Below are 11782 nucleotides of genomic sequence, written 5' to 3'. Positions count from 1 at the left end.
TCTTTCCAGCTTCAGAGCATAGTGAGCATAGTGAGCATAGTGATGCTTGAAGGTTTTTATGACATCCCAAGCAAATGATCTGACCTGGCATATAGACTAATAATAAAATTACTATTATGGTGCATCCTATTAACATCCTCTCCTCATCAATAGACCTGCATTTTGATGAAGTATATTTTTTATCTTGCAAAGTATTTTTCATATAGTTTGTGATGTAGATGTAAAATGAAAACTAGGAAAATATGTGAACACTCGATGGATGCCAATATCAGTGCTTTGCGTGTGCATGTGCCAGCAAATGTGGTAGAAATAGAAACATAGTCAGAGATTTGAGGTTTTGCTGAACAAGAACATATTAAAAATATCACATGCAACTGGTGTGAAAGCTTCCTCTATCCTTCCTCCATCCTTCCTCTATCCTTCCTCCATCCTTCCTCTATCCTTCCTCTATCTTTCCTCCATCCTTCCTCTATCCTTCCTCTATGTTTCCTCTATCCTTCCTCTATCCTTCCTCCAACCTTGCTCCATGTTTCCTCTATCCTTCCTCCATCCTTCCTCTATGCTTCCTCCATCCTTCCTCTATCCTTCCTCCATCCTTCCTCCATGTTTCCTCCATGTTTCCTCTATCCTTCCTCTATGCTTCCTCCATCCTTCCTCTATGCTTCCTCCATCCTTCCTCTATCCTTCCTGCATGCTTCCTCTATCCTTCCTCTATGTTTCCTCTATGCTTCCTCAGTTTTTCACCCTGCTTGGCCTTTCACCCTCTCTCCCTGTGGCATTTTAGGAATATGTGTAATAAGGGCATTTGTCACTGATGGCAGTGAATCTGCCAAACTGTGCTGGACTCCAGTCCTCCAGGAGTGGAGTATTGCTCCTCCTTCTGGACACAAACAAAAAGAGTGTTTCTAATAAAGCGAACAGAGAGTGTTACTCCTCAGATATGTTATGCTTTATGTTTTCTATAGCACGAAGAACAAATTAAATCATTGTATAACTCTGTATTTCTAATGTACATACTTGTTTACATTTATAATAAATGTAAACAATGCTTAATTTGCCATTTTTTGCATTTTAATTTTGTTAATATTAGTTGTTTTGGTCAGTTATGTTTTGATGGTACAATTGCTTACATAGCAACTTGAGCTGGAACGTTTGACGGTATGATCCGGCTCAGTTCGGGGGGATACCCCTTGTCACGATTGGCCCTTCCCTAGCATCCTGTCATCATGGTTACCCTTTTTTTGCTTTACTTCCTTGTTTTGGTTTTCTCTGTCTCACTTGTATCACTTGCTCATCGTTAGGTCTCATTAGTACCTGTGTACATACCCTGTGTTTGTTTTGAGTCTTGTTAATTGCTAATCCAGGTCTCTGTGTTTGCTCCTCGTGGCTGTTGGTTTTTGGACCCCTCGTGGCTCTGTGTTTTTGGACCCCTCCAGTGTTGTACCTTGTCTGTTTTCTGTTGTGTTCCCTCTTCTGTTATCCTTTGCTTTTTGTCTTGTTTGCCATGTATCCCAGAATTTTTTGCGTCATTAATTTGACCCTGGACCGTGACTACGACTCTGATTATGGATTTGCCCCTAATACATCTTGCTCTTCTGAGCCCCACAATCGTGCCACGTTACGCCCCGTAATGTGTTCTTTGGTTTGGGATTGTGAAACGCAACATTTGGGACCCATCAGAGGCTAGAAAACATTTCCTCGTTTCATTAAGATCATTCTGTCTAATACTGCAAACCACATTTAACAAGCTCTTGTTATGCTATAAAATAGTACATCACATAGTAAATATCGTTTAGTCCAAAGACTGACCTGTCATCTCTGATACTGACTCATGACCTGTCATTACTGATCATTACATTCCACAGATCTTTTGTTATAGTGGCTATATGACATATAGTGAAGGAGAATTTCATATAAAGTCTGTAACCAGTGTATAATATGGTGTCCTGTATGGCATGTACAGGGTTGTAATAAAACAGAATACCAGTGAGTTTTGTAAAATCATAGGGATTTGTTGGAGAGAGCTGCAGCTCTGACGATGTCATCATCCATGTGCTTATTTTTCACTGCTTGACTGTCTAGCAGCCAATAATACACACGTGAGTGATTTGTGTCTCATGTGGCTGACGGTGTCACTGAGCAGGCTGTGTAATAGAGCTGGTTGTCACGGAGCTCACGATGTACAAAAGAGTTTCTGTCATCTGTAGCAACAGACGAGCGGGCTGGAATGAACGACTCATGTAGAATCATAATCCAATTTTCCTTCTGTTCTCTTCTTTTCAGTGTATATGATTACCAGGATGTGTGTGTGTGTGTGTGTGTGTGTGTGTGTGTGTGTGTGTGTGTGTGTGTGTGTGTGAGTGTGTGTGTGTGTGTGTGTGTGTGTGAGTGTGTGTGTGTGTGTGTGTGTGTGTGTGAGTGTGTGTGTGTGTGTGTGTGTGTGTGTGTACATGTATGTGTACTTGTGTGTTAGTAGTAATAGTAGTAGTAAAGTAGTAGGTTTAGTGCCTGTGACTTTCTGTTGGTTATAATCCCTTTATACCCATGTGGGCTTACTGTGACATCTGGCCAAGATCTCTACATAAGATAAAAGTAACGTGGATCTCTGAAATGTCTCTCAAATGTCTCTCAAATGTGATTCTCTTTTTTTCTGTCTGTCTTTCTTTCCTTCTTTCCAGTCACATCCATTGTTTCATTAAAAAATGAACTTTTTTAAAATGCATCTGCAGATTCATTGTGCAGTGAATGGAGTCTCTTTGGACCGTGCAATTTCTTATCTACATACACAGCTTATTATTATTTCTTTACAGGCTCATAACTCTATTGTATTTACAGTTGAGAAGCCACAACTGTAAACTGTCAGAGCTGAAAGACGGAAGGTCATTAGTGCAACGGCTCGCTGCAGGTTCAGACAGTGCTGAAGAACGTAGTGGTGCAGTTTACATTCACACAGAATAAAACCGGAGTTGAAATGGAGGAAGAACATGCTGGGTAGCAAACAATTTGTAAACATTTAAACATTACATTTAAACATCTGTTTACACATTGTTAGCTACATGCTGTCTCCCTAATTCCTCTATGAGGTCACACTTCATTTAGACTAGATTAAACGTTTTGAGTGATGTGAAATAATGGACACTTACCATCAGGCGTTCTGAGGAAGGGCATTTGCTGTGCTCCAGGGCCCTCTAGGACCTGCTGTCGAAGTGCCTTCGGTTTTGTTTTCAGGGATTGATAGACTTCTTTGTCACGATCGTGATCTGCGTGAGCAAACTGAGCTAAGAGGCATGATCATGTCAGACTTCTTTAACATCCTCAACGAGATCATCATGAAGATGGTGGCCATGATCATTTGGTCAGTGGCGCTTTGTGTGCCTGCATGCAAGCATGTGAGGCTGTCTCTCTTCACTTGAACGTACAGCGATATTGCAGTTCAAGACACGTGACCAGAGCTGTGACAATTTGTGGAATTATTACAATACCTCCAATGGCCTTCATGCCAAGTCAAAAAGTTATTTTCATTGTAATTAATTTAAAAAATTAAGAATAATGTTGGATAAGATTTAGGCTACTTTGTACACAAACCTTTACATTTATGTGACACTGCTATTGATCTATTGATAGATGCATTATGTTTATATGCAGTTAATTCTTCAGCAGGTAAGCAGGTAACTATTGTGTAGGTAATCTGTTCTGTTAGTAGTGTCAGCACAGCCTTTAACCTTTAAACAAAACCACACAACACATTAGAATCAAGCCCTTTAAGAAGAAGAGGGCAACACATCGCATTCTAGTATGTTATGAATTTATGTAGCTTTTACTGACGTTTTTAAGAAAATGAGTCTACCACATTCACGAACAGAGTAAGGTGTTCATTCAGTATAAGGCACATCCGTTTAGGATAGCAGAACTTCGATGATGAAGGCCTCACCCTGACACACTGCGGGTGGATATGTGCCAGACTAAAAGGATAAGGTGAATAAACCTGTGAAAAAGTGACCTCGGAAGCATGAGAGCCTCAGAGGTTGATTGGTCACACAGCAGGCCTAGCCACAGAGCCTTAAATTACCACCAGAGCCTCAAATGAGAGTACGCATCAGCACAAGAACGTAGCAGGCTGACAGACCCCAGACTGAGTTCACAGGTAGCCAGTCCTTCTGCAACATGGCTGTACCAAGCCTCCAGCCATGAATAAACTACCAAAATGCTATAATAAACACTATCGCTCATTCACCATAGCACACAGCACAGGATGTATACATAGCAGGGACAAGGTACACGAACACTTGGGTCACTTATCAAACACCAACCTTATATCGCCCCCAGTATGTGCAGTGTGCATGACCAGGCCCTGCAACACACATGTCGGAAATCACATGCAGCACAAATTACTGTGACAACGCAGATCATGGAGATGGAGGAGGTTTAAGCACTTGAAATAGTCCCACAATTACAAGCAGACGATTTACCATTTAAGGCTTTTGCCTCAGTGCAGTGCTTCCAAGTTGTCTTTTGGCTTCCCCGAACAATGTTCCAAATTCTCTCACAGCGTCAACGCAAGTACAGCCATCTGAAACCAAAAGAAAGAACTCTTTCTCCTTTCCCCTCTCCTTAGCCCTGTGGGATCACTGTTAACAGCCCCTCCCTAGTTATCTTTCCTCCCTTCCTGAATCTTGGGCTAGCCCTAACCTTTGACCTCATGGTGATGCTGATCTGGAGCTGGCTGGGAAGTTCCTGTTCCCTCAGCCTCTGTGGTCAGGGCTCACCTTCTGTTGCTTACATTCCTTGCGGTTCTGATCTGTTTTGAGTTTTCTCTTGGTCCCTGGTGGCTCTGCACTCGTGTAAACTCTTTCCTTGTAAGTGGCGTGTGGCATAGTCTGTGATGTCCCTCTGCCAGAGCTCAGGCCCCGCCCGGGGTGACTCCTGTTTTACAGAAATTAAAAGTGAAAAAAGAGAATAATGAATGAAATGTAACAAAGAAAAAAAAAGAGGCAGTCTTACTTCCGTCTGGATCTGCACGCATGTGACGCTGTCTGAGGTCTGCACGTGTGTGATGCTGTCTGAGGTCTGCACGCGTGTGACGCTGTCTGAGGTCTGCACGCGTGTGACGCTGTCTGAGGTCTGCACCCTCTCACTGCTTTAGGTACCCTGCTCTTGGCAATGCCTCGCTGATATATGGAAAGATGGCTGCCATCGGCAATCTGGAGGTGGTTGCTAAGCAGCTGGGTATATACATAGTGACTGTCATAATTGGCCTCGTCATCTATGGCAGAATTATCCTGCTGGTCATCTTCTTCGCCAGCAGCTCCCTGACACTGGCGAGGGGACGTTTGCTCCCTGTTCTCATCGCCTTGTGCGTCAGTGACTCCCGGTCATTGGAGACTGCAAAACGTGGACCGTCTGGGCATACTTGAGGAGTGGATTAGTAAACTCTGCTCTCGTGCGTATCATTTTGAAGATCAAGAAATTGTCCAGGCCTTCATGGGTTAAATCAGGTGTGTTGGAGCAGAGGAAACACATATATGTGCGTTGCACAGAGAACTAACTTTCATATTCATATTCATATAGGGTTTGAATGTCAAATTGGAACCTTTATCCTTTCATGGATTTTTGCTTTAATATTCTTTTAAAAAAATCTTTAGTTCATAGAAAATATAGCTGACGTCAATTATGATTTATGTTGTAGGTCAGAGGTGCCCAGGCCAGTGAAGCTGTATGTATTCAATCTGAATGAACTGGAGTTGCACTTGATGCCACTTATTTAATCAGTCGACCTCAGTCTTGAAGTGCTGATCAGGTGTGCTGATCAGCTGTGTAGAGCCTGCACACCCCTGCTGCAGACGTGTTCTCAGCAGAATCCAGTCGAATCTTGCAGATCCAACTCACACTGCCAAAGGCGGACACAAGGTTTCAGACTAAATGCCATAGCAGTGTGAGATGATGGATGTTTGGAATGATGAGATGAACAGTGTGTGGGATGATGAGATTAACAATGTGTGGAATGATGAGATGAACAGTGTTTTCATCTGGCCTCAAGGGGCTATATCTGCTGAGCTCAACTGTCTTCTGTTGTCATGAAAATGAAACCAACTGTTGGCACATTACATGTGTGCAATGCTGATGACTCACATTACCATTACTTCTATCCTAAGTTTACCTTGGATTCAGCTCAACTTTTATATAAAGCCATTTTTTTTCTCTCAGCTGGTGTCTCTGGCTTATGTCCTGCATGTTCTCCATTTATCCAGAATCCTTTGTTGTGTTAGGCACTGATAACTGTGCTTGGAAAAATCCAATCACTTAGCAATTACCAGTTAGGTAGACTTGTCTTCTATTTCCTCAGATGCATGCACTCCAGAACTGTAGTTTGGGACCTTCAACATTAAACAGAGTGGTTTTGGGTCAGACTGTTTCTATTACAGCTGCCAGAAGGACATGATAATATGCAATACCGTCAAAATGTAAAAGCACCACACCAGGTTTGTCCAGCAGTTGCTATTTACATAAAATCTATGACACATTGCCAATGATTTTTACTGATCACGTATTTTGGATGCATTGTTCTCCAGTCTGAGCTAAAGCAGTTATGATGAAGAGACTTGGGTAAAACACCACACTCTGTAGGAACCGATCACCCTGGTCCATATCCTCAGTGTTGCTCTAAACTCTGTGTTGGAGCTGTTTTGATATCCCCATCTGTTGTCTCCATGAGACGCTTTCCTCGTGGTTATCACCTGATTCCATCTCTCGCACACCCTGATCTCCCTCGCCACTGTTTTGGAGTGCAGGGATGCTACCCGTCACTTTTTAGCGTCTGGAGGAGCACCTGAAAATCAGGTCACTCATGCTGTGCTTCCCATTGGGGCCACCATAAACATGGATGGTAAACACCGTAAACACGGCACTGTACGAGGCTGTGGCAGACATTTTCATCACCCAGATGAATGACAATGGCATAATTTACGCAATACAAGAAATGTTTCATTGATCTTATAATCAGTCTTTAAAGCATGTTATGAGTTGAAGTGAACATTTATGTATTTTCCAAGGTCAGGTGGCCACTTTTGTACGGACCTTTATGTTCTTAAACTGAACGGATTCAATATTTCAGAAGGCAGCAGGGAGCTAGAGGGGTTCTTTTGGGTTTCAGTATTTTATCTTTTAAATGTTTTTTTTTTTAAATATTCAAATATGGTTCACTGCAGTCACAACTTGCTGAGACAAGATTAACATTGTGGACAAATTGTAATTTATATATTACAACATATTACAATGTATTTTACAAAACGCATAAACGTACATAATGTGACACTTCTTTAAAATAAACACAGCAAACAAAATCAGCCCACAAATGCGTTATAAAGTTCAGACAGGATTCTTCCTCCCCACATTAGCATTAGCAGCCTCTGTGTCTCGCGCTTGCGATGTTAACCCTTAAAACGAAGCAGGAGAACTGTGAAACATGCACGGGCCTGTGGAGTACAACACAGCAGCATGCAGGTTCGTTTGCGCTCATGCTGAGGCTCGGTTAAGGACCGCCATCTTCTGGTCGAGCTCAGTAGTCCACCCCAGAGTTACCCGTCTGTTCTTCCTGATTTGACTGGCTCATGCAATTGGCTTTGGCCCTCCAATTTTCTGTTACGTAGCCTGACTCGTTTTCTGGTAATAAAGATTCTGCCTAGGTTATAATGCTCCTTGCTCCAGGCTGCTACATCTGCTGTCCTCTTGTTTGCTTGTGCCATGTCATTGTCGGTCCGTGTTGCAGTATGACGTGCGTATGTCGGTCCGTGTTGCAGTATGACGTGCGTATGTCGGTCCGCGTGGCAGTATGACGTGCGTGTCGGGCCGTGTTGCAGTACGACCTGTGTGTGTTCGGTCCATGTTGCTGTATGACCTGCGTGTGTCAGTCCGTGATGCAATATGACGTGTGTTTTCGGTCCATGTTACTCTATGACATGCGTGTGTCAGTCCGTGTTGCAGTATGACGTGTGTGTCAGTCTGGGTTACAGTATGACGCGCATGTGTCGGTTCATGTTGCAGAATGACAGGCACTCTGGCGAGTGTAGGAGCTGTCAGTATTCCCAGTGCAGGCCTGGCCACCAAGTTCCTCATTCTCACTGCTGTGGGCCTTCCCACTCAGGATATTCAGTCTGTTCATTGGCGTTGACTGGCTACTGTGAGTTGGCACGCTGCTGCGCGTCTGTGGACTTGTGTGTGCATGTATGTGTGTGTGTGTGTGTAATGACAGAATGCGTACTTTCATCAGCGTGGTGGGCGATTTGTTCAGGACTCACATCGTGAACTTACTTTCAGCGGTGAAGCTTGCACAGACATTCCCCTATCACATTTGTTCCACCAACTCCCCTGTTTATTAATATAGACCTAGTAGACCATCCTGCAGAACTGGCCCCCACGGTCCACCAGCCCCCCACAATCTAAACCACCCCACTCCACCCCTGAGCCGGTGTCAGCCTTAGCTCATCCCTTACTCATCTCCGTCGCCTCAGTATATGTGTTCACCCTCTACTCGCTCAGTTTGGGACTCCCCACGACATTTCTGTGCCCACCCAACCTGCCTACTCTTCCCACCCATGGCGACCAAGTGAGAGGACCCTGACACAAATCCTGGGGCTTCTCTGAATTCAGTGCTCTGGATTCAACTGCTGAGTGGAATCAGGTGAATTAAGTCAAAGATGATATTAAGGGGAAAATATGATAAACGTGCACTGCAAACCCCTCAGCGCTGAACCAGCACTAACATCGGACTGCACACATGTGCAAACACAGTGCCCCTGCGCTTACATACCACAAATATCTGAAACAGAAGAGAAGCCAATCTGAGCAAGTACAGTCTGATACTTAAACAGCCTTAAGCACTGCTGCCATTATAAGCCCATTATATCATATTGATTGATTTCTGTGTTTGGTATGGAGGTCGTGTTTTGAAATCAGTGCCTCCTCTCACTCCTCCTTTCTGGTCCCAGGTTTCCCCTGCGCCCTTGAGCCACAGGCAGGCCAACCCAGCGCACACACGAGACACAGATAGGCTGACCCACAGCAAGCAGAAGACACTGAGAGGGAGCCAGAGAAATAACAAAGCGCGTGTGATGGATGAGGGGAGTGATGGAGGGTGAACGACGACACGGCTTATGATCGAAGCCAAGCCGTTCCTCCATGTGACAGTTTGCTGTAATTTCGCAACACTTCCTTTTGCGTTTTGTCACTTAATCGTCAGGTGAAGTGTTGGCTGCTCAGGGTCGGTAACCTGGCAGGGGCAGGCAGTAGCTCCGTTTTGTTGCGCTGGTTGACGCATGAAGGGAAATCCTAGCCTTCGGTTTACTGCCAGTCACATCCTAAACAGATTGAAAACCTCATGGCATCTAATGCATTGACTTTGGCTGTGCCTCAAATCCACTCCATTTCCCCATGTAGTGCATCAATATCTATAGAACCAAAGTCACCTGATTATTTCAAGATTTTTTGAAGATTGTTTATTTGTGAAGATGTACAGTAACACTGAGACACTTAAGCTCTTCATTCCGTTTGTCTTATGTGAAGAAGCTCCGTGCTTGACTTCAGTAGCATAGTCATAATTCACCAGCCCAACGGCTTGCTTGCTTATGCATGTGACCAAACAACTAATAAAAGGCCAGCAGCATAAAAGCAATAATGGGTCCTTTGGATGCAATCTTAACGTACATGGGGCTTTAACGTGGGTTTGATCTGCAGTGCTGAGATGCACTACATCATTTAGGTCACATGTTTGTCCCATATATTTAAGACACATGTGTGTCCACTGCATTGAAATCACATGTTTGTCCACTCTATTTAAGTCACATGTTTGTCTCCTACATTTTGAGGTGCACTTTATGATGTGGAATGTAGACTGAAAATGTTCCAAAATGTCTACACTCCACTTCACAGTAATGACCTCACCTGACCTATATGGTGAGTGCGTGGTGTATCACTGAATTACGATCAACAAGATAATTTGGATTCTGTTGTCACAGCAATTTACTATTCTTTTAAACTCTAGTTCCTTCATAGTTACTGAATGGCATTTACATCATTATTAAATGTTTATTTATTGTGGTTTGAATTATCGTCTTTCATTTATTGTGTTTGCTGCAGTAAGTCATTAGTTAGTTATCTGTCTCAACTATACTCAAACAGGTTTTCACTTTGTTTTGGTGCAGTAAGAGACTGATGTAAACTTTTGATGTCACATTTTTCCCAACTTCTGTCTTTAATGACCATGTGCTGTCTGGAATACAATCTGAGAGGATTTTTTTTAGATAAACTCCTCTTGCCTGCTTCTCTCTATGTATGTGTGTGCTGCTGTATCTCATGTATGACATTACAGGTGTAGTGCATGTAGCATATGCACTAATGCTGGATTACCAAATAGGCAGAGCAGGTACAGGCCTGTGGACCCCGTGCCTTTTAGGGAATTATACAGAATATAGAATTAAACAAAAGAAATTACAACTACCTAGGGGCCTCCAAAGGGTTTAATCCAGCACTGCCAGCAGATCTTTCAGGTCTGTTTGGTTTTGCCATTGTGTGTCTTGATTTTCATGGTATTGTAGAACTTTAGAAGCTTTAATACAAGCCTTTAGACAAAGGAACCACTGAATGTGAATATACTGGTTAATGCAAAGTATTACACTTGAGTTGTGGCAGAGATATCAGAGCACTCCATTCTTCTGAGGCTGATGGAGCATGGTGGATGGGCATCCTGGATGTCATCCTGGATGTCAGAGAACAAAACCGACAGATTTGTGAGCTAGACACGACCAGAGAGATGGCAGGAGAAAAGCTGAAGCAGGATGTGGAATGAGGGTTGAGCACTGGCCATGGTAATGGGAACAGTTTAATAAACCTTTACAATTGTTAGGCCTATATCATTCATTAATGTTACGGTGTTGGTTTCAATCAGCACATACTAATTTTGTTTGTTTGTTTGTTTACTTAATTACTTATTTACACACTTAGCCTATACACACTCACCCTATAGATGGCTTATTGATACTGCAGGTGGTTCTGGTAATGTCCTGGTCAGATTCTCATCAGCAACCAAACCCTGGAAGCATCTGTGACACAGATGATTTCCTCTAACCTACATTACTCTACACCTACATTGCGGGTGTAACGCCTTCACAGAATTCCAGAGAACACATTATCCTAAGAAAACGGATAACGTGTTCCTCTAGAACCTGTCTAATAACATTTTATCTGTCTGTTTTCAAGGTGGTTCATGGCTGAGGGACTAATCATCCCTCCATTTCTTCGTGTCCGCGCTGGTCTTCTGTATCTGTCCCGGGGGATGTGTTCCTATCGACAGCGTTCTGGTGCATTTTGCCCGGTCTCCTCTACACGGGTAGGCTATTTCTCCCTTTTCTACTGCTCCGTGTATAATTATTCATACACGGAGTCCGTAATACTTTTAAAATAGTTAAATAAAAATTTGCAATTGCCATTAATGATGTAGCTCATACTATGCACTGGGTCCTGGTGTTTCTTACCAAAATGCTCCACTAACCATCTTGCAACTGTCCGTTGATCATAGCCTAACAGTGTGTGTGTGTGTGAGTGTGTGTGTGTGTGTGTGTGTGTGTGTGTGTGTGTGTGTGTGCATGAGTGTGTGTGTGTGTGTGTGTGTGTGTGTGTGTATTTCAGACAGTAGGAGACACAGACTCTTCATGGCGCTGGCAGAGCACGGCTCCGTGGATGGCTCCCCTGTTCCGAGTGCTTACTCTAAGTGAATAGGGCCTTAATAATG

At 43.3% G+C, this 11782-nt stretch overlaps 1 long non-coding RNA gene across 1 annotated transcript in view; it reads left to right on the top strand.

Annotated features, from left to right (window-relative positions):
- LOC145653824 (uncharacterized) overlaps positions 1–11373 on the top strand; it is a 17014-nt gene extending 5641 nt beyond the window's left edge. Inside the window, exon 3 of the long non-coding RNA XR_014120028.1 lies at positions 11251–11373. This is a non-coding gene — a long non-coding RNA (uncharacterized LOC145653824). The remainder of the gene's footprint in view (positions 1–11250) is intronic.
- The last annotated feature ends 409 nt before the right edge of the window (positions 11374–11782 follow it).

The sequence above is a fragment of the Electrophorus electricus genome, chromosome 3 (assembly GCF_041902795.1).
Source record: "Electrophorus electricus isolate QZ-2024a chromosome 3, ASM4190279v1, whole genome shotgun sequence".
NCBI classification, from domain to species: Eukaryota; Metazoa; Chordata; class Actinopteri; order Gymnotiformes; family Gymnotidae; genus Electrophorus; species Electrophorus electricus.
The sequence above is the reverse complement of the archived record's forward strand: the minus strand, read 5'-3'. Positions and strand labels throughout refer to the sequence as shown.